Raw genomic sequence first — 22,431 nt, 5'->3', positions numbered from 1 at the left:
AAACTGGAAGGCAGGGGTGGGCCTTCGATCTCTGCTCATTGTGTTTCAGGGGGACACCCCTCCCCACCACACACAGCCTCGCTTCTCCTTGGCTGCCTGAATAACCACAGCTTGTGTGCGGTGCCGGCCAGGACTGAAGACTTCCTAACCTTTTAAGTCAGGTCCAGCGGACACGGTGTACGGCAGCGTGACCCCAATCGTCACAAAGATCTCCGCGAGCAGGAGGAGGGCAGGGCACAGACGGGAGCCTGCCAGCTGTCGGAGTTATTCACCACGCGTGGCTTTCCGTCACGGGCTCGGGGTCTCCTGCTGGACTTCTCTTGTCTTCTCCGAGGCTGCGCGTGCTCACTCCCCTCCATGTTCTCCTTCATCATCTTTGAAAACACGCACTGCCACACGTGCACTGCCAGGCGTGTCGTGCTGCAGTTAGCAACGTCCCGCTTGAGGGGCCCCTGTGCACCATCACCTGTCCACGGCCTAGGACTTGGCTGTGCTCTGTCCCCCACCTGCCCCATCCCCCTGCTGGCCCTTGAACAACCTCTAAATCGTGCGTTTATCGTCCTCTTGTTCTTTCAAAGTGGTTTTATCGTGTATGTGCATGTCTTGGGCCGAACTGTGTCCCACCCCCATGCACACATCGGAACCCTAACTCCTGGGGCCTTGGAATGTGACTTTCCTCGGAGACAGAGTCTGTTCAGAGGGGGTGACGTGGCAGCGGGGCCGTGGGGCTGACTCCAGTGCACTGCGATGTGTCCTTACAAACAGGGGCACTTGGCGACAGACACCCCCAGGGGGAGGCCTTGCGACCATGAAGATGGCCCCCTGAGGGCCACGGCAGGTGCCTGCCACAGGCTTGCCCTCACATCCTCCGAAGGGCCCGACCCTGGCCACACCTGGGCCTCGGACTTTCAGCCCCCAGGCTGTGGGACAGTAATTTCTGATGTTAGGCAGTCCGGTGAGTGGTACTTGGATACGGCAGCCAGAGGAAACTAATCCAAGAACAGATTCACCTTTACTTCAAAAAAAGGCACTAATTGGTACGGGTCCAACCCCGGCTTGCTGCTGCGGTCAGAGTAAGAAGAGGTCCAGGGCAGTGGGCTTCTGTGGCTGGTGGAATGCGTGCCCCTTACCTTCACGTCCGAGAGAGGCTGCGGAGTCAGTGCTGGGCCCGGGTCTCCAGGGGGAGAAAGAGGCTGAACCCAGCTGGGTCACGTGGGCAGGGCCACAGACGAGGCCATGCCCAGGGCCCCGAGACTGCCCGGCCGTCCTCGGGGTGCCATCATGCCAACACTGGTCCCTGACCCCCAAAGAGTCTGAGAAGACAAGTGCACACTTGTTGGCTTTTGTGAGTGCCCACGCCCACCATTTGAGAATTCCGAGGAGCCGCAACAAACACTCAGGAAAGAGGGGCCGGAAGGGCTTTTACACGCCGCTCACACGCCGCTCACAAGGAAGGGCTCACGTGGGAGCTGGGGTTACAGTTCCCTCCGTCCAACCGGCCGGACGAGTATTCTCTTCAGTGCTGACCTGGGCGTTTGCTCAGGATGCACACTCAAGCCTCCCTACACCGCCAACTCAGAGAGTGAGGGCCACACAGCAAGCGCCAGCTGAAGGGCCACAGCCCTGGCGGGGCCGGCGCCCTGCCAAGCATCTTGGGCACGTGGTGGGTGTTCCCTCCTGACCACCTCAGACACACGGAGCCTGGCACCGTGCTGGGGGCAGGGTGTGGGGTGAGAGGCATGGCGGTGGGTTCACCCCACTCCACACTCTGGCAATGGGTGGAGGCTGCATTGGGGTCCAGCTCTGCGGTCACCTTGGCCTCATCTCAGCAGCGGCAGTCTGCACTGGCCACTGTTCCTTCAGCCTTCTGTCCTGGGGCAGGTCCCATGTGCTCTGGGCCCTCAGGATGTCATCTGCAAGGGGAAATCCGTGGCCTGACCCCTGCCCACCGCCCAGCGGAGCAGACCGTGAGTTCAGGGGGCAGCAATGTGTTCTCAGTTCAGTAAGGCGTGGGCCTTTCCTGTGGCCGTGCAGTGCTGGGCACCATGGGGCTGTGGCGGGCCTTGCTCTGAGGGGCTCCCACTGGGGCTGTCAGTCTGGCTGCCAGGACTGTGGTCTGGGAGCTCCGTCCTCCATGGCCCTGAGCACTGAGCCAGGACCTCTGGGGCATAGGGACCACTTCCAGTTCTATCCAGCAGCCAGTTAAGAGAGGAGGCTGAACGCGTTGTCCCACTGGGGCTTTGTCCACAAAGGAGCTAGGCGCCCCTCATGTCTTCAGCTTTAAAGAAGGAAACATAAACTCCGGCTGGTGTGGCTCAGTGGATTGAGTGCTGGCCTAGCACCAAGGGGTCAGCAGATCGATTCCTAGTCAGGGCACATGCTTGGGTTGCGGGCCAGGCCCCCAGTAGGGGGCGTACAAGGGGCAACCACACATTGATGTTTCTCTCCCTCTCTTTCTCGCTCCCTTCCCCTCTCTCTAAAAATAAATAAATAAAATCTTTAAAAAAGTAAACATAAGCCTCACAAAGAGAAGCAAATTTTATCACTGTGCTACGTATACATATAAGTACATATCGTGACTCATCAGGACTCCTTGTGATGTGTAGACTTAAAATATAAATCTATAGATTATAAAACACAGCGTGGGGCAGAAGTAGCTTATCAGCTGTGATTATGCAAAACACAACTTATTCATGTGTTTTGCATAATTTATTAATTATTGCGTTACTTCTCGCACAAAGAACTGTAAGCCTACGCTTGTCCCACCCTGTACACCTACACCTGTGTGTTTAAAGACACCTCCCTCTGTAAAAGTGTGTGACGTGTCTACTTAGAAACACTATCCCATCACCACCCGGAGTGGGACCGCATCTGGAAGCCTGTCTCTGGGACTTGTCACCGGGGGCTTAGGTCTCCCACTGGTCTTATTCTCTGTATAAGGGTCTGTCCCTGGATAACTACTCCAATCAATCTGAAATTATGAAACTAGCTCTAAGCATGTGGGTTCGATTTTTGATTGTTCTGGAATCAAACACACGCTCACACACACAGCCACACGACCCACGCACCCTGTATTCACTCCTCCCCCCGCGAGCCCCGCCCCCCCACCTCGTGAATGCCGGGAGCCACACTGGAGTGAGCACTTTCCTGCTCTGGAGCTTCCTGCCTGCTCACCGCTGAAGTGAGTACTTTGTTCTGCAGGGGCTGCTGCTGGCTGGCCGGCAGGCCTGTTTTCCGTAGTTTTACTCATTTGTTTGGGTTTTGCTCAATGCTGCTGTTTAAACATCTCTGACATCTGATTTGCACGATGTCAGCAGATTTTAACCAGCCAGAAGGAAAAAAACCTTCTGTATAAGCTTTCTCAGCCCAAAGCCAACATGGCGCAAAGCAGGGCCCCGGGTACTTGAACTGGGCGAGCAACCCCCAGCCGGTGAGCCCGATCTGTGGGTGGTGCATGGGGAGGGTAATGGAGTGCTCCAACGGGCCATAAAAACCAGGCGCCAGGTCTGGGAAGGTCTAGCAGCCGGTGTTCAAAAGTCGTCGGTGAGGTCGCTCTACCCTGAGCAGGCATGAGACTGGCCAGCGCGGGGAGAGACCACCCGGGAGAGGCAGACAGCCGGTGGTCCAGCGCAGGCCAGCGGGGCGGCGTGCACGGGAGGGGCTGGTTTCACCCCTGGAGCCCTCTGTGCCTCGGCTGCTCCTGCCGTCATAGCTGCTGGCCCGCTGGTAGCCCCCCGCGCGTCCAAGGGGTGTGCCAGTGACCCTGACCCTGCTTTAACTCACTGTGTTCGTGGTTATGTAAGTCCCCTAATTTATTGTTATCACTAACTCGGGCGATGTTACTACTGCACTCAGCATTGACGGCATGCTGGCACCCCATGTCCTGTGTTACTGTACTGTGCGCAGTGTCTTCCACAGCGGACAGTTACATATTCGTATATCGTCTCTTTACGCCACCGGTTACACGTGCTGATAGGACACAGACAGTGACACGTAAAATCACGCAGCTTAGCATCACCTATGTTCGTGTAGCTCATGGTGACACATGTAACTGTCAGCTGTTACTAATAACTAGTGTTGTTACTGATCCTATTAGTCATAGGTACGTCTCTACTGAGGAGGCCCTGGTGCAGGCTGAGGAAAGCGACGAGGTGGCCGCAGAGGGTGCCGACCCGGCTCGGCCCCTTCGGTCACTTGTGGGCCCTCCGCACTTGCTAATGGCGGGGGGACGAGAACCTCAGCGTTGCCAGGACAGCCTCTCCGCTGCCAGCTACAGGCCTGTCACGTGCTGAGATAAACCATCTTCGAAATTAAAAACGTCAGCATAAATACGATTTAATTTAGTAAAAGATTCACACACATTTTCATCGAGTGTCTATTTCTCACAGCTGGGTCCTGGGGGAAGGGCACTGAGTGAAGCGTGCCCTCCGCGCCACCTTCCGTGCGCCCGGGCCCTGCTCCCCCAAGCATGTGAGGGCACCGTGGACCTGCACTCCTGTCACCGCTGCCGCGGTGCTATGTCAGCCCCGGAACCGTGCGGTCATCACTACGGGGAAAAGGCAGTCTTTTTGTAACTGTGGTGACTACCTCTCTCTTCTCCATCAAAAACCAATGTTGATTACTATCCCCAGATAAAGTGATTTTTGATAAGGAACTCATCCTAATTTTACATGGCCACATCAAATCTGCTTGGACCCCTCGTGCGTGGCGGGGGTGGCAGTACTCAGGGTCCCTTCTATCTCGAGTTCATCGTGGGGCCACCGTGGAGGCCGTGGGCCTGGTTGCACGGGAAGCCCCCGCCCCCAGAGGCATCCCCAGCTCTAAGTGGAATCTCTGCTCTTCTGATTGTATGGAATAATAAATACTGCTCAGAATTTGTCTGGAAGCAATTACGCAATTAAGGCTTTGGACGGACCCAACGTCTTCATCTCCATGCGGCACATGAAGTGATGACTTAAGCACTTCCAGGCCCAGGGCCACTTCCTTCAGAGGTGCTGCGGCAAAGCGACATCACACCTTGAGCCCTCGAGGGGGGAACGTGGCCTTCCACACCCCCCTGTGAACCTGCAGCCTCACTGGCTGGAGGCTTTGGGCTTTGGGGACACCGTCCTTTCCCTCTGCGTGACACAGAACGAGGAATTCGGTAGAAAAGCACTGCAGTTGCTTGTATTGAAGTTCCTGTGTCTCCTCCCCGTGCTGACCACCAGCACCAGGAAACAAACGCCCACGTGGGGGCAGGGGACCTGGCGAGGGAGCTCCCACCCGTGAGCGCGCCTCCCCGCCCGGAACCTTCTGGAGCTCAGGCCTCAGGGGAGCTCGTCAGAGTCGAGGGCCCCAGTCTGCGAGGGCTGCTTCCTTCTTCCCTTTAATCGGTTCTGAGTTTCAGTAAAAACGCTCGCAACTCAGTTTCATGTGCTGGGCTTTCCCCCCTCCCCTTGCAGTGGGAGGGTCCAGAGGAATCGGGCCTTGTGGCCGATCACGTGGGCACCCAGGGCCTCTCTTCCCGTGGGTCAAAGTGTTCCAGGCATCGCCCCGAGGTGGCGAGGTGACAGGAGAAGAGAACACGGGGGCCGGTGACCCTCAAGGGGAGGCGTGTGTGGGCGTGTGGACTCCTGCTGCGTGCAGCTTACAGCCTAACGCATCTCCAACCCTAGCCCGTCCCATAAAACCGCCAAGAACCTCGTAAGGTAGGAAGCGGGACCTTTCTATCCGACAAAGCCGCTGGTAAAATCTATGCAGGAGCTTGGCATCAACAGTAGGTCCATCTGTTACAAACCTAGTTACTGCACAACGGGAACAATGTTCTAAAGTTTTATGTCTCTTAATAAATTGTAACACCGGCCCAGAGTCCCTGAGTGCATGACTGGATGGCGACCTTTAGACCTGTCACTCAAACCTTGCCTTGGGTTCCCTCCCGTCCCTGCTCACACAGCGCGCAGTCAGTGTTTTACTGTGGAGAAGGGGAACCACTTCCATTGTATAACACTTCGGGAAAATTCAAATTACTGAGCAACTTTGAAAACCTCTTTCTACAGTGGGCCTAGTCAGTAGCGCTGCGGAGGAGCACGGTTTGGTCTTGTAGAGAAAGTGGACATTGGAGGGAGGAGCTCCGGGTGGGGAGCTCTTCCATTGGTCTGTGTGGTCCCAGACCTGTGCCGGCAGGTGCCCGCCTGCCCGGTGGCTCTGTCCGAGGTGAGGCTGGGGGGTGGGGCTGGGACCAAGCAGAAAGGGACGGAGAGGTGAGTGGCCTGTGGACTGGGTGTGATGGGCCAGACAGCGTGACTGAGTGCTTCTCAGGGGGAGGTGGAATGACCAGGGCTACCTGGTCAGCTGAGCGTCTGTGGCCTGGGGACCATGCAGGCAGGTGGATGAAGCAGCGAGCAGGGAGAACAAGGGGACAGGGCAGCAGGCCATGCAGCAGCGGGGCCGCAGAAATTACTGGGGTCCAGTCCAGAGCTTTTCCTACGATGACAACTGATCACTTTTGCAATAACAAAGAGTCACGCACACAGGCCTCCCCGTCCCCTTTCCTTGTCTCCGTGAGTCTGAAGCCCAGGTGCGGTGAGATCTCTGGTAGCTCTTCCAGTTCGGCGGCTGCGGTTTAGTTCTGTTTGTTGTTTTAAGCTGGGAGGTACCTTAAAATGCTGTTTTCTTAACATCTCTCGATTCTGCAAAAATTGTGGTGGGTAGTTCATGGCCTGGTAGCTGGGTGGCCGACTGATGCTGATGCTGCCGCGATACCCCGAGGAGGTCAGAGTCCTGACTCCGGGGACCGAGTGTGGTTTTCATCCCTGCAGGGCGAGTACGAGGTGAGGGCGCTCGGCGGCGGCTGGGGAAGAGCACAGCCGTGTAGGTCCGATTTGACCGAGTGGACCAAACAGACAGAACACTTTCTGCTGGAGCTTTGCCCGCTGCAGGGAGCGTGCGGAGTGTTGACTTTGCGGAACTCAGTGGAACTGTTCTCTGCAACTGGATGGATGCCGGTGAGACAGCTAGAGAGCAGCCGAGGGCTAGCCTGTAAATGCACGGAGGTCAGGGGGTGCAGAGAACCCCTCCAGCCTCCCACCATCTCCTTCCCATCTGACTGAGTGTGCGACTCTCCTCCCCTCAGCGTGTCACCCGAGGGGAGCCGCCCAGCCCCCTCTGTGTGACCCCGGGAGAGGGACAGACACGCTCAGAACTCTCCATGTGAGAGGCGAACAAGCTCCTTGATCTGCAAAGACGCGTCTCTTGGCTTCCTCTCTATCTGGACCCTGACCTTGCTGTGTGGCTGTAAGGGAACGTCCTGCTCTGAGATTGTCCCTCTCGGGCCCTGGCTGTGAGTCAGGGTCAGCAGAAACCAAGCAGGGGCCCCCTGGTAGGGACACATTCCTTTACCACCTCTGGGCAGAGCTCATGCCTAATCTTGCCTTCCGAAAAAGCCCTGTGGAGCACAGAAATGCCCCTCCGTACACCTTGGCCGTGCTCTTGCCGCTCAAATGTTCTGCCTGTGCGGTCTGTCCGGCGTGCCGACTGTCCGCCGACCCTCCGAGCTGCAGAGGTGAGAAGTGCGCAGGAGGCGCCTTCGCATCTGCCAAGTCTAGTTAACCTGCCTTCTCCTCTGTAATGCTCACAGTGGCCCCTGTTTTATCACCCTCACTGAACTTTCCCATTCCACCTGTGGGACGAAGAGGAGATCGACTGCTAGAGATATTACAAAACACCCCATTTCAGCTTTTCCATCAAGGCAGCTCTATAGCCCTAGTGCCGGGGACCGGCGGCTCTCCCCCGAGTGTCTGGGAAACTGGTGGAACGCCGCTGCGTTCAGGCTGGATCTCAAGATTCACACGCACTCCCTGAGCGATCTGGCCCACGGCAGAACGTCTCAGTGCAGACAAGCGGGCTGGGTTTGCTCGCTGGCTCAGACTCGGAGCTCCCCACCGCCGGTTTCTCACCGAGAACTGCCTTCGAGTCATCTGTGCTGTTGGGAGTTTATCTTGCTCCTCTGTTATTTTCCCAAAAACTAGGTTTATTTACTCCTAAGGCTGAGATGAGAGAACTCAGCTCCGCCCAAGTGGTGGTCACATTTGAGAACCTCAGGGGGGAGAGACTGAGAGTCTCCGGTCCCCTGGGGAGGGGCGGGGAGGGGGGGAGACGGGCCCATTATCTGCATGTCACTTCCTGGTGTTGAAACCTCATCAAAAGGCCCCACAGGCGGGCTGAGCAGCCTGGAGAGGAGGGCCCCTGGGTCTCCTGCCTCTTCACCGCCGGCAGTGACAGCTGTCTGTTGGTGTGTGTGACATGCCTGGGAGATGCGAGGGGCTGTCACGGGGGAGTGCCAGGGCTCATTATGGTAACATTCCATGAAGACTTTGCCAGAACATGCACCCAGGACATTCCATCTTTCCCACGACTAACCTATCTTTAATAACAGCCTTTAGCTGCCCCCCACCAGGAAAGGATGTTTTAGCAAGAGCCCCGGGGGACGAGGGCCCCGAGCCGGTCAGGTCAGAACTCGAGCTCTCTGCCCTTACACACAGCGGCGCTCAGCCAGCCGTGGCTTCTTTTGCTCCGGGCAGAAGCGTTATGTGGAGCGAAGGTGCGACTTGGGATCAGGCTCATTTTCCTGGGAAAATGCAATGGCCGATGGGGTGACGCTCCAGATACAATTCACCGCCTGCCGATGAACTGTTCCTACGTGGCTCACACCTCATCGACCAAAGCATGTACCTGTATTCACGTAGTGCTCGGCATTTTGCCTTTTTCTGTAGAAATATTTCTTTGTCTCCGTGGATTATGGGTCATGTCCACAAGGGTCCATCATTTGGGCAAAACATCAGTTGTTCATAAGCTGCTACGTTTTGGGGTAACCTGTCGTGTGGTAACAGTGATTTCAATGTGGTTTGGACGGCGCGGGGTAAAGGACTGGCTGGAAGAATGGGCCGGGCTGACTCTGGGGGCTCTTGGGGCCAGACCAGGAATCTGGGGTTTGTTCTGTAGACGGGGCTCGGCCAGCATTTCCTGTACAGGACCACGTAGTAAGTACTTTAAGCCTTGTGAGCCGTGGACAGTCTCTGTTGCCTTTTCTTCTTCTTTTCTTTCTTTATTTTTCTACAATCCTGTAAAAGCGTAAAACCGCTTTTGCCCCGAGGCCATGCAAACGCAGGCAGCCGGCCAGACCTGGCCGTTGGGCTGCATTCTGTCCATTCAGCCACCGCGATGCGCAGCCACCGGCTTGGCCAACGGAAGGGGACGCTGACCTAACACCTGCTCCCAGTGGCGGCGGTGGTACTGGTCCCAGCTGGGGTCAGAGCGATGGATAGATGTGTCACCTGTGTTTTTAAATTCCAGAGCTGGATACGAGTGTGTGTTCACAGCGCTCAGATCCGATGTGCTACGCACACTAAGAAGCGTCCGAAAGGTTGTGTGCGAAAACAGCATTTTTTAAAAAGTTCCATGGGACCCAGGGCCATTTATTGTAAAGACCTTGAACTTTATTGTCTGAAAAACCGATGTGTTTGTAGCTGTTTCCAAAATTCCCTTCATCAGGAGTTTTGTGTGGAACGAAGACTCTCAGATACTGCTGTCTTTCTGCCCTAGGGCATCCTTAAAATGGGGTTGTGTCAGCTCTCTGTTTTTTCAGGGCAAATATCTGCAAACGAAGAGTGGTCCTACCAGCTTTGTGTCACATGTCTGTGCAAGGTCAGGCTGTGTAGGGGCTGCGAGCTGCCAGGGCCGTGGCTTTCAGAGTCCCGGTCGGGCTGCCGTGGAAATGAACGCTGCTTCCAGAAGAAACCGATATCACGCGTGTTCATATTCTTTACCCACAGAGAACGGTTCCATGACCACGGAACGGCTGGGGCCTGGAGGTGCATTTCACGACCTCCAGGTGCATCTAACAAAACAGTCCTCTGTGGGGTCGTTTTTAATTCTGGAACAGAGTCCTTGGGTCTCAGCCACGCAGCGTCGGCACAGGCCTCTGAGAGGGACACAGCCCATTTCCCTCACACCGACACTGGGGGGAGACCAAGTGGGGAGTGGACCGGGAACACGTGTGAACACTTTGGCAGGTTACTCCGTCTCCGGGAGCCTTAGATGCTTCATCTGTACTCAGGGGATGAGTGAGTGAATGAATGAGTGAGTCCGGGAGCAACTAACAGGTGCCAGATGAATGAACGTTCAGCTCCTGCAGGAACATCGCTCGATTTCCCTTGCACCCCAGTTCTGCGGGACAGGAGACCGTTCACATTTTATTGACACAGCGCCGGATCGCCTCGTTCTTGCTTTGTGAAGTGGCAAACTCTAACATAAGGCAAAACGGGTGTTAATATGTCGAGAGATACCAAGAAAATTGTCATTTGCAAATGCATGGAAACACTCACTTCACACCTCGTGAGAAGGAGTTGACAATTTTTTATAAAAATTAGGCTTTTTCTGACCAAGTCAATTAAGGTAGTGCTTTCCTTGGTAGACTCTTCTTGTTGTAAGTATAAGGTTCCTTAATCACCTCTTCCGTACGGAGCCAAAGTCAAGCACATCTCAATTCTCACAAGATATGTTGCTTGGTTTTGAAAAATTGTGCTATTTACTGGGTGCAGTTTTGGGGACGTTTCGGCCACGACTGTCACGAAGCCCCTGTGATTGCTTTTGTTCTGTTCCTCGGCCTCCCTCCCCTGCTGTCTGACTTCTCCCAGACGACGGACGTGATAGCCTACGGCCTCCCGATAGCACAGTGGTTCTGGCCTGATGCCTGCGTCCTCTGGTGCCCTTGGTCCCTTTACAACGTTCCCTCGTGGGGCCCAGCGATGGGAACAACGGACAGAGTCAGGCTCATGTCTTAAATTATTCAAGATTCCTGCTCATTCTCTTTCCTTCTCCCTCTCCCTTCCTTTCCCCCCTCTCTCTCCCTCTCTCTCCCCGTCTCCCCCCACTTCCCGATCTCTCTCCCCTCACGTCTCTCTCCTGTCTCTGTTACTGTAGCCAGCATGCAGATCACACCCTTTACAAGACTCTCTGGGTGCTGACTCTCTGTGTCCCCTGCCCCCCGCCACTCCCAGCGCTGCCCGCTGCCCTGTGCATCCGTGGGGACAGCTGTTCCCCAACAGTGTCCCCCTACACCTGCTCCAACGTCTGGGCACATCCTGCTCCCCTGCGCTCCGCCCTCCCTTCCCTGGACCCACCCATTTCTCCAGCTGGCTTGGCGCAGGAGGTCGGCCTGCTGGACCGTCAGAGCTCAGGGGCAGAGTTCCCTCCTTCTCAGGGACACGCCCCTCACTTCTTGGTCTCCGCCCGCTTCCTTTCTTAGGCTCTGGGAGGACTGGGTCCCCTTTGCCTTGCGATGCTCCCAATTTTGTTACTGTTTCCCCTAAACTGTGACTACATTACTACTGCGTGTGTCTCCCACTGCTGTCTGCTTCCTCCTCCTCTTGTTTGACATACATGAAGCACATGGTACCCACCGACCAAAAATCCAAAGAAATGCACAAGAGATAAAGAGAAAGGAATCCAAACATAGTACTACAGAAAGTCTACAATGTACAAGGTAGAAAGAGAGGGAGAGAAACATCAATGTGTGGTTGCTCTCACACGCCCCCTACTGGGGACCTGGCCCACAACCCAGGCCCGTGCCCTGACTGGGAATTGAACCAGCGACCCTTTGATTCACAGGCCAGAACTCAATCCACTGAGCCACACTAGCCAGGGCCATTGTCATCATATTTTTATTTAATTTTTAAATATAATTTTCATAATTCTTTGAATATTTTTGGCTGCTTTAAAATTTTTGCCTGCTAAATTTTACTGACTGCTCCTGCCCCACCCCCACCCAAACATGGGTCATGCTTCCCTGATTTTGCAAGTCTCATAATTTTTTTTAATTGAAAATTGGACACTTTAGAGAATAAATTGTTGCAACTCTGAATTTCGTCCCTGAGCGTTACTGTTGTTTTATATATATATAAATATATATATTTATGATACGTTGCCTGGACTCAATCTTCAGTATCTGTCTTCCCTATGGTGAGGTGCTGATGAGGTCTTGGCTCGTTTTGTTTTTAACTTTTATTTTAATATTTTTGGTCTGGCTTCCTGAGGGGGGTCACTCCTGGGTCTGCATAGTTTATTTTTTAGCTAGTGGGTTGTTTAAAGTTTTTGTGCTTAAACTCTTCACTGTGCAGATGGAGTTTCTTCCCTACCGATGGACTTGAGTGTGGGCTGAGGAGCACATTCCGGCTCAGGCACGTCAGGCACCCCTGGCTCCCTCTTTTGGCCCTGCCCTCCCTCCCCTGCCCCGGGAGCAGGACGGCAGCCACTTCGCCGGCAGGGGGGCGGAAGCAGCCCCAGGGAGGCGCACCACAGACTGCACTGCCGTTACCCAGAGCCCCAAGGTTTTTCCCAGCAAACCCGGCTCAGTTTGCTGTTTGCTTTTGGTTGGTCTTCAGAGGCCTGAAAGTGGTTACTGTGATCATGTCATTGAGTTTAACATTTGTTTTATCGGAAAGAGGATTTTTCGGACCTTTTCACTCCAACAAAACTTCAACTCCATCCCCAGTTTTTATTCACTTTTATAACCTGTATTATTATTACTGTTTTTATAGCTGGGAAACAGTGAAAGAGAAAAGTTACTATAGAGAGAAGAATGCTGTCTTCTACTTTCCTCTTTAACTTCCCTCTTTACATTTTTTTTTTTTTTACAGAGCAGACACTCCTAATGCAGACGTTTCTTTCCTCACGAGCGCTGAGAAAATGTGTCTAAGATTCAGGCCCCCCCTCTGTTGCCCTGTCCCCTCCCAGCCAAGGCCAGGTGCTTGCAGCGCAGCACGGCGAGGCGAGCTGGAGTGGGGGCAGGGCCACGCGCGCACAGAGTGGGCGACGTCTCACAACCGAAGCGGGCTCACTGAACGGTCATCTCCACGCCGTTCATGTTCTGCGGTCATCGCATTTTCTAACGAAAGGGGACCATTCAACTTGTCCGGATCCGTCCTGGGGACCCTATTTCCTGGCTCAGCAGGGAGCGCTGTGCGTGGCCGACGCCACAGCCGCCCTGGACAAGGGAATGCAGTAACCGGCAGCCAGGCCGTGCTCAAGCACACGGCCGCTCAGCCAAGTTCTGGCCGGTGGGTCTCGGTCTCTTTCCACGGTGACAGTGTTGAGAGCTCATATAGGGGCTGGATGGGCAGAGCGCATGTTGTGCCAACACCGAGACTCGCAAAACGTTGGAACTGCCGGCGTTTGCTCTGGGGAAGCCATAGGCCTGAGGGCACAGTCGATCAGATAAACACTGGTTCCCATGCATCCCTCCTCCCTTCCTTCTTCCCTTCCTTCCTTCCTTTGTTCCTCCCTCCCTCCCTCTCTTCTTCCCTTCCTTCCTTCCCTCCCTTCCCTTCCCTTCCCTCCCTTCCTTCCTTCCTTCCTTCCTTCCTTCCTTCCTTCCTTCCTTCCTTCCTTCCTTCCTTCCTTCCTTCCTTCCTTCCTTCCTTCCTTCCTCTCTCTCTTTCTGTCTCCTGTCTTTCTCCTTCACTCTCTTCCTTTCCTTTCTATCAGGATTTGCTTTTCACTGTAAACAATTCAGCTTTTGAGCATCTCAGCTGCAGACTGTCTTTCGTTAATTCTTGCCTTTGGATGACACTTTTGTTCGCTTGTTGAGAATAATGGAGAAAAGGCCGCTCCTTTCTGCTATACAAATCTATTTCAGTAGCACAGGGCATTAAAAATAAAACGGGAGGAAAAAGCTCCGTGGCCGCAGAGAGCGAGGGCTTCTGTCTCATCCGCAAGAGCTGAAGCAGGCACCTGCCAATTACTGGACGTCAAAGGTAAGACTCAGATACACGAAAGGCCGAGCAGTGGGAAAAGAGGACACTTTATTTCACGCAGCTCTTCATTTTATGCTTTATGTCTTTTGAGCTCTTTTTTTTAACGTGCAGGGAAACCATCTATTTTAGCAGGTGTAATAAAGACGGTAGGGGTGGGAGGGTGCCGCGTGCAGCACCGTTAGCTGACGCGGCAGGCATCGCGGTTGGCGGGGACAGAGAGGACTTAATGGGTGAGCCGCTCACATGTGTGCGGAGCACTGGTAGAAAGTCAGGGATGGAGGGACCGTCCCTACACCGCATGGAGGGAGGTGCCTTTCGAACGTGCGCAGGTTGAAGCCGGTAAACCTGATTTCTGGAGCACGCTCCAGCATTAGGGCTCCGGGCCCTGTGTAAATTGTATCTTGTTAACCTTCGTGGTTCTCCCCGGGAGGGGGCGCCTGGTGAATCCCACTGTCTCTCCTTTGATGGGGGGAGGACCACATGTGGGAGGGGTTAAGAGATTTGCCCATGGTTACCCAGGAGTGAATTAGAGTTTGATGACTTGTGTCCTGGTCCAGCTTTCTTTCCACGACACTTGTTCCCTCTCTTCTGCTGGGTGTCCCAGTCCTAGCGGGATTCTAGCACTTGCGACTACTGAGCCACATGAGGGCTCTTTGTCACAGGAGGTGGCGAGATGGAGTAGGCACGGAGCCAGGTAGGGGAGGCTCCGAGGCGGGGAGCAGGCACAGAGAGTGTTGGGGGGATGAGGAAAGTGCCCTGCTTGTGCGGCTTTTCAGAGACGGCTGCAGAGCAATCAGTGCTTCCCCGGAACAGGGCTGAGAGCCGCCATGTTTAGAGAGGGCTCTGGTCATTGATGAATCCCAGGCACCCTGGGACTGACCACCCTGGGGACTGACCTGGGACTCACTCGTTCCTCTGCCTCTGGCGGACCCCCAGCTGCTGTGACGGGTGCTGGAGCCTGCTGGATGAAGGTGAGATGCCAGTAAAGGTCATGAGGCACAGACCCTCTGCCTTTGCGGACCACCTCCTCGTCCTTCGTGGCTCTGCTGCCACCTTGCTTCTCCCAGTCACCCCGGCTGGAAGCCCCGGAGCCCCTGGGCCCTTCTCTGGTTTCGCTTCCACGTGCGGCCACGACAGCCCACTGATCCCGCACTTACATAGAGCGTCCGCCCAGCGTCTTTCCGGATTGCTGTTGCTCCCCCACATCCTGGCGCCCCGCCTGGCCGGGACAGCGGTTGGAAGTGGAGGTGTGACCATGCCTGCGCTCCACTTGGAAACCGGGCCTCGGCCGGGACTGAGTCTGCGCCGTGCATTCAGACCTTTGCCCGCCCCCCCACCTGCTCTCCCCTCCCTGCACGCTAATTACAGGACCTTGGTCCCCGAATGTCACTGTCACGAGCATCCTTGCAATAGCGATGTTTTGTTAAAAAGCTATTAATTTGTGCAAATCACTGTTTTTAGCTTGAATATGTATAACCTTACTTGATCTTTGGAACAGCACTATCTGGGGTTCTGCCTCGACCCAACCTCTGAGTTGTGACAGCCATTTTTTATGTGGCTTCTTTTGAGCTACCACGGCACTTTTTTGGTAACTCTGAAAAACAGTTACATTCTCTGTTATATTTTATTTTATTTTTGTTTTTTAGAGAGAGGGGGAGGGAGGGAGAGAGAGAGAGAAACACCAATGTGTGGTTGTCTCTAGTGCATCCCGTACTGGGGATCTGACTGTAACCCAGGCATGTGCCCTGACTGGGAATCGAACCGACGACACTTTGGTTTGCAGGCCGGCACTCAACCCACTGAGCCACACCAGCCAGTGATGTTCTCTGTTATGATTTTATATATTTTCATCTTAGTCCTGACTTTGCACTGGGAGCACCCTCAGTCACTATAAGGGAAATGTGGAGGAACAGGAGACACCACTGATGCAGCCGTGACGGGAAAGTCGGCACAAAGAGTTGTCCTTCGACCACATTTTAGTGTTTTTTCTGTGCACAGCTTAGTCAAAAGCTTTGCCAAAGAGGTTGTATTTATTGATTTTCATGTGTGAATCCAACTATTTATACAAGAAGCTTAAATTAGTATGAAAATTCTTGTTATACAACGTGATTTTGTTAAATTGGAAGAGTTTCTGATACCTTTTCAGACACAGAATTTAATGTACAATCTTAATTCTTAATGCCCGCCCTTTTCCTCGTTAGAAGAGACGGACCTTGTGTGTAGCCCGGCCTACTGCTGCGGTAGCGATTGGCGTCGCTTGTCATGTGACCTTGTGGCTCTGCAGGATTTTAGAGAAAATTGGCAAAGACTTCAGTTGCATGTGGCAGAGCTGGAGACACATTTTGTGTCATTTTTCTTTGGTAAACGTCACAAGTGACTTCAGTGTGCGGGACCCTGCGAGGCTCTGGCAATCGGCACACAACAGGGACGACCGTGAGGAGGCACGCGGGGTGAAATGAGTGGTCACAGATGGACAAACACTCATCTGCAGGGCTCAGGGTCGTCCCACGTGCAAGGACGGGGAGCGCCCGGTGGGGGCCGCGCTGGGGAGGGCGCAGGGGAGGCGCTGCTCAGTGGGGCGCAGGCTCAGTTTGGAAGGACGGTCCCCGCAGCGGATGGGTGGTGGCGATGGCGGCCCAGCGCCGGGTGCGCTCCACACCACCAACCTGCGCCCGTGGAAGTGAGGCAAACGGTGAATCCCGCGTATAGTTCACTGCAACCTACAAGGAGAGTGATAAACGAGACCTGTGTGGGGGTGTGCACGGTGAGGCTGCCTCACCTCCGCTGTCCCTGTCTCTGGCCTTGTCCTCCCGCGGTCTCACGGGATCCTTCAGGAAGCGGTGACTCTGCAGAGCAGGGAGCGCCCACCAGTCAGAGCCTGGGGACCCCCTGCTGCACCCTGTCTCCCCCCCTCTCCGTGCCACTGGTGGCTGAGCCCACGCCACCCCTGCATCCCACGCAGCCTCTGACCACGCGGGTCCTGCTGCCTGGTGATCAGATGGGGTCCCCTGGGGACCTGTCCCCTCACAGGGCGGGTGGAAACATCGTCTGTGGGGCTGGGTGGTCTCTACTTGTCTACTTTTGTGCCGTGACAGAGAGATTCGCAACTATGCCGCTGGCACCTGCCTGGAATCCCTCCTTCAGCTTTTAATGATTCCTCTCTTTAAAAAACCTTGTTCCTCCTCTCCTTTTTACGCTTCTCTTTCTTTTGTCCTATTTTTCTTAAAACAAACGAACACCCCTGAACACTACACTTACAAGTCAGAGAAACAAATTCTAATGTGATTAATGACAAAACAGAACCTTTCAAAGCCCTGCAGGGTCGCACCTCTGGGTTTTAGGGCAAAAACATCTGATGTTTAATGATCAATTGGAAATACATTTTGTTAATTAGATTTGGTTAGGAAAGTTGATCAATATACATTAGCATACGTTAAAAAACATTTTAAGATCCACCTTTATTTAGTTAGAAAGCATTCCATAAATGCTATCATGGAGATTTTACTAGTTATGTATTTGGCAGCAACAAGCCGTTGCTCTATACGGTTGATGTGGGGTTAAATTTGAAACCCTGTAATCCTGGCTTCTCCTCTCATGGGCTCCTCCCACTTCCTGTTTCTGTTCCAGTCTTCCCCTGCCCCCAAGGTGCCTGATACAAGGACTTGCTTGCTTGCTGCGCAAGACGTTTGATTAAAAGTAGAAACCACCTTCTAATAAGTGGATGAGGACACAGGCCTGATAAAGCGGCAGTTCTCTTCAAGAAGACCTGACAATGGTGAGAACCACATTTAACAGTCACGGAGGGTTCTTGTCTTTTCATTGTTTCTGGCTGGTTCAGCTCTGTTCACTGTGACATTATAATGTAAATTAAAATGTCTGTTCCCCTTTGTTTTAGCTGAGTTCCTGGTGTTCAGAATCGTCTTGCCGAAATATGGGAAAATAGCACTTTGCGTGTCACTGACGGGAGGTCTTCGGGTGAAGGAATCTGGCTGTCACCCGTCCCCAGTGGCTGTGGCCACTGGCTCCTGCAGACCCTTCGGAAAAGGGCTGGCGAGGTCGTCTCACTGACGTCGGACGACTCACCGCAAAGTGACAGCTGTTAGCATGTCTGGGGTCCTGCTCCCTCTTCACGACCCTGTTCAGCATCCCACCCATCAGTTAAATATTTTGGACCCACGTTAAAGAACAGGGACAAAAGGGACAAGGAGACTGACACTCCGGCCTAGTTGTTCCAGCGTCCGGAGACAACTCAGGTGGCTGAGAACGCAGCCAGGAACATCAGGAAGGGCGGGGCCTCTGTGAAGAACACTCTCTTGCTTTTGATCTTCTCTCTCCATCCACCTTACTTTTCTCTCTCTCGCCGCCCCCCCTCACTTCTAAGGGGAAATAGTGGAAGAGGGAGAAGATGGAGAAGATGTGTGTGGTGCAAATGTGTCCCCGCCAGAGCTGTGCGGAGCTGTCTTTTTCTGTCTGTGCTCCATTCACCGGCATCGCTTTGGCCCGTTCGGTGGGCCTTCTTGATTCTTGCCTGAGTTTCCTTTTTGAAGCCACGAACAGGTGTTTCTCTGATGCTGGGGTGTCGGTGCCGCCCCATCTGGCCGGGCGCCTGGCTGGCGGTGACCGGCTGCACGGGACTAATAATAATTCCATTATTTCTCTCAAATTGGAACACTTGGTTTTTCTTTCTTTTTTTCTTTTGGTTTATTCACCATCACAACGAAAGTTTTACGGAAATGCCATCTTTTTCCTAGTAGTCGGTGATGGTCATGACAAAGATGGGGGATGATAGGGAGTATTGAACTGTGGGCCCAGAGAGGACCCGGCTCCTCTTCCCAGAGAGCAGAGAGGGAGGAAGTCAAAGGAGGAGATGGGGGGGCGGGAGCGCTCTCTAGTACTTCAGTGTTTTATCTGTTTTGAGAGAGAGGAAAGGAGGGAGACAGAAACATTGACTTGCTGTTCCCCTTACTCTGCAGTCACTGGTCGACTCCTGTCTGGGCTCTGACAGGGATGGAACCCGCAACCCTGACTCATCGGGACACCGTTCTGACCGATTAGGCTTCCCGACCGATAAGCACGCCTCATGGCTTTTCTCCTGGAGCATCCATAACCGCTGTTCTCATGGTGCCTTTCAGGTGGAGCTTCTGTCCCTGCTCCCCCTCTAGTTTCCCTCTGCACTTGGACCGGGAAACGCGTTGCGGAGTCAGAGCAGCGTGCAAGGCGTGCCCGACACACGCAGCCTGGGAGAGGCGTTCGCATCCTGAGCTTCGGTTTCCCACACGTGGAAGGGAGATAATAGTGTCTACTCCCAGATTTGTTGTGAAGATGTTATGATTCAGCGCATGTGCGGATCTGTTATGGGGTCTGGGAAGGAGCCAAACCCTGAATAAATGCTATTTCCATTCCTTTCTCAATGTAACTATTGCTTGTCTCCGACAAATCACGTTTTATTTGACATCTACCCGCCAGTCGTAAAATACGAGCCCGTAATCACAGTCTGAAGCGAAAGTGTAAATTATAGTCAGTGAAATTAAGTTCATTAAATAAAAATGCCTTTTACTTTTAAGGCACTGTATTTGGCACAGGAGACGAAGGAGTTGAGCAGAACATAATCCTGGCCCCAGGGCACACAGATTCCACTCGAATCTTGAGGGAAAAGTTGAAAAACTCTGAGATTATTTACCAGGTTGGACCTTAGATGGATGATGAGTAATCTGGGTGGTTCAGTTATGACTGCAACAATCAGGGACCCAGGATGTATTTGTCGTGGTGCTAGGATTCATCAGCGGCCTTCCTAAGGTAGCTAATGAAACAAAGATGCCCTGGCTGGTGCGGCTCAGTGGATGGAGTGCTGGCCTGCGAACCAAAGGGTCGCCGGTTCGATTCCCAGTCAGGGCATAGGCCTGGGTTGTGGGCCAGGTCCCCAGTTGAGGGTGTGAGAGAGGCAACCACACATTGATGTTTCTCTCCCTCTCTTTCTCCTTCCTTTTCACTTTGCCTAAAAATAAATGAAAAAACTCTTTAAAAAAACAAAACAAAGAAATATATCGATGAATTAACTGAAGACAAAACAAGATAAACACAGACATCCCTCGATTTCATTCTGGACCAGAACCTGGTTGGTCGCAGGATGAAACTGTACTTGGTGGAGCGTGTCCTGTGATGAGCTTGCTGTTCGGTGTCCCTACCGTTTGGAGTGCTGGAGGCTTCTCTGGGCTCCTCACGGCAACCGCTGTCTCTGCCTCTGCCGTCCTTGTCCTTGTTTTTGTCGTCGTCTGCCCTCGGTGCCTGAAGTACCTTTCTCTGCACAGGAGGAGCTTTCCCCTTGGGGGTCTCAGGTTCCGTGCTTGGGGTAGAATGAGCGTTAGTGCTGTCTCGCACCTTTGAGCGCGCAGTAGGACTTTCGAAGTGTGAAGCTTACTGTGCTCATTAAAAGAAAAAGTCAAATCCAAGACCGAACCTGGAAAAGAAATCGTCTCTGAGCATAAAAGTCAATGCCAGCTAACATCAGATGAGATTAAAAAACCATCTGGAACAAAAAGCCTGAAAGTTATCACAGGGAACTAAGGAATTAGGTGACTTGGAAAGGTAGGACTCAGTCCTCACGATCGTCTCAGAAGGGGGAGATGCACCTTGCGTGATGGCCTGGCCGGAGAAGCAGCGTGTGGACGCGGAGGCAGGACTCACCGCCGCCGGGAGAGGGACGACTGGCACAGCTGTGGTCGCCGTGGGTGCCCCCCCTTTCCACGCTTCCTCGAAGGGATCGGTCGTTTTCTTACGCAGGTTCCTGTATGGTTTGGAGGAGGACATAATTTCCTAACTTTAAGCTTAAACCACTTTTGCGATAGCATTTTTGTTGTAGGCTTATGATCGCCTGTTGAAAGACGTGGCCCTCCGTGAAGCCACCTTTCTGAGGCCGGTGTGCGGTGGAAAAGCTGAGCGAGGGGACTCGCATGGCTGCCGGCGCCGTTTCGGCCCTGGGCGCTTGCCGGCAGAAATGGCACTCTCCCTGAAGATTCCCGTGGTCATCTGCTCTCAGCAGAGCCAGCAAATATTCTCAGTGTGTCTTTGCAGTTCCGCACAATCAACAGCTTATCACGGACCCTGTGCGGCCTCGCCGCCTATGTACTTGGAGGTGACGCCAGACGGCGGGGCCTTCTTCAAGGGGCGAATGATCAAAACACCACCCCCATCCCCAACGGTCACCATCATCTTAAGTTATCTCTCTGTGTGTGACCGCGGGCTCACGACACACTGACTAGCAGCTCTAGCAATTCCGTCACTCCGTGCTGGGTGGTGGGACGGAAAGCTGTCTGAGGGAGTCTAGGCACATCTATTGCAACTTTTTACTAATGTAACTGTTATTAAGAAACATCACTCTCTGCTTGAAACTGGAGAAGAGGTGACACCCTTTCTTTCCGGAAACGCTGACTGAGCTCTGTAGCAGCCCTTCGACGGGCCGGATGGGACCCATGGACGAGTCGTCCTGTTCGCAGGGATGGATAAAAAACACGGTCCCACGTAGCTGTCAGTGCTGGGTGGAAGTGTGAGCCCACACCGAGGGACACGAGGAAGGAAGCAGCACACTCCCCTCCCGGGATTCGGATGGTGCGTTGGAAGTGTCCCAGGTGAGCAGGGGTGGACACCCCAGCAGACGCCCGACAGCCGGGTCGGGGGTCAGCACCCTGTACAACCACATGCGGGTCACTCACGCAGCTCACATCGCACGAGTGTGGGTGCTGTGCTTACTGTGCCCAGCGTTACACAGAGAGGTTCGGAGCAACAGGACATCAGGGGCAGTCTGTGGGCCGAAGAGGAAGTGGTGGTCCCAAGAGAGAGAGAGAAGAGAGCTCATGGACTTCTTCGAAAACACGCCTGGCTATCACGCAGCCACGTGTCTGCCAGCCCCAGCCTCCCCCGGCCAGCTCCGGCCCGGGTCCGAGCCGCATCCCATCTCTCCCCGCAGCCCCCCTGGCCCGGGCTGCTCCCCCGCACGGCCGCCCTCCCTGCAGTTGCTCTGCTGCTGCCCTGCTGCTGCTGTCTTGTCCCGAGGACCCTCCTCGTGCCTCTCACTCTGCCCACTCCTCCCGCTCCTTCAGAGCTGGCCTCGCGCGGCCTCTCCTGGGGAGGCCAGCTACCCCCACACGGCCAGCACCCAGAAAAAAGACTAAACACACACTTCCAGAGTTCCCAAAGCCCCCGCGTGCCCTTGCGCCTTCCTCCCGACTCCCAGTGGTTGGGGACTCGTCCACGAAGTGGGTGTGGCTGCTGGCCACACACTCCCACCGCTGTACACTGCTCGTCAGGCAAACACAGCGCCGTCCGTCTCTCTGCCGCACTGCTGATTGGTGGTGGAGCGTGGCCAGTCTGCAGCTATTACCAACGGCCCGGCCGTGGCCACTCTTGTGCGCACCTGTTGGGGAACGCCGAGCGTGTTGCTGCTGGTCGTGTGTCAGCGGTGTTGCTGGGTCACAGCATCTACACGTACGCCCTTTGGCCATGCCGGACACAGCCCACTGGACACAGCTCACCGGACACATCCCTTCTCCAGGCACTGCTCCCCTCGCTGTTTACTGAAGGTAAGTGAAAATCTGTTTAGACGGGTTGGTGCCGGGCAGCCTTTACTCTGAGGGCCTCCAGTGAT

General features: G+C 54.2%; 1 long non-coding RNA gene across 1 annotated transcript in view; it reads left to right on the top strand.

Moving 5' to 3' along the window:
- The window catches only part of LOC128780953 (uncharacterized), a 30,605-nt gene extending 10,738 nt beyond the window's left edge, over positions 1 to 19,867 (top strand). The window contains exons 2-3 of the long non-coding RNA XR_008426891.2: positions 17,418 to 17,565; positions 17,686 to 19,867. This is a non-coding gene — a long non-coding RNA (uncharacterized lncRNA). The remainder of the gene's footprint in view (positions 1 to 17,417; positions 17,566 to 17,685) is intronic.
- The last annotated feature ends 2,564 nt before the right edge of the window (positions 19,868 to 22,431 follow it).

This window comes from Desmodus rotundus, chromosome 5, assembly GCF_022682495.2.
Source record: "Desmodus rotundus isolate HL8 chromosome 5, HLdesRot8A.1, whole genome shotgun sequence".
Taxonomy (NCBI): domain Eukaryota; kingdom Metazoa; phylum Chordata; class Mammalia; order Chiroptera; family Phyllostomidae; genus Desmodus; species Desmodus rotundus.
This window is presented reverse-complemented; position numbering and strand designations above follow the sequence as displayed.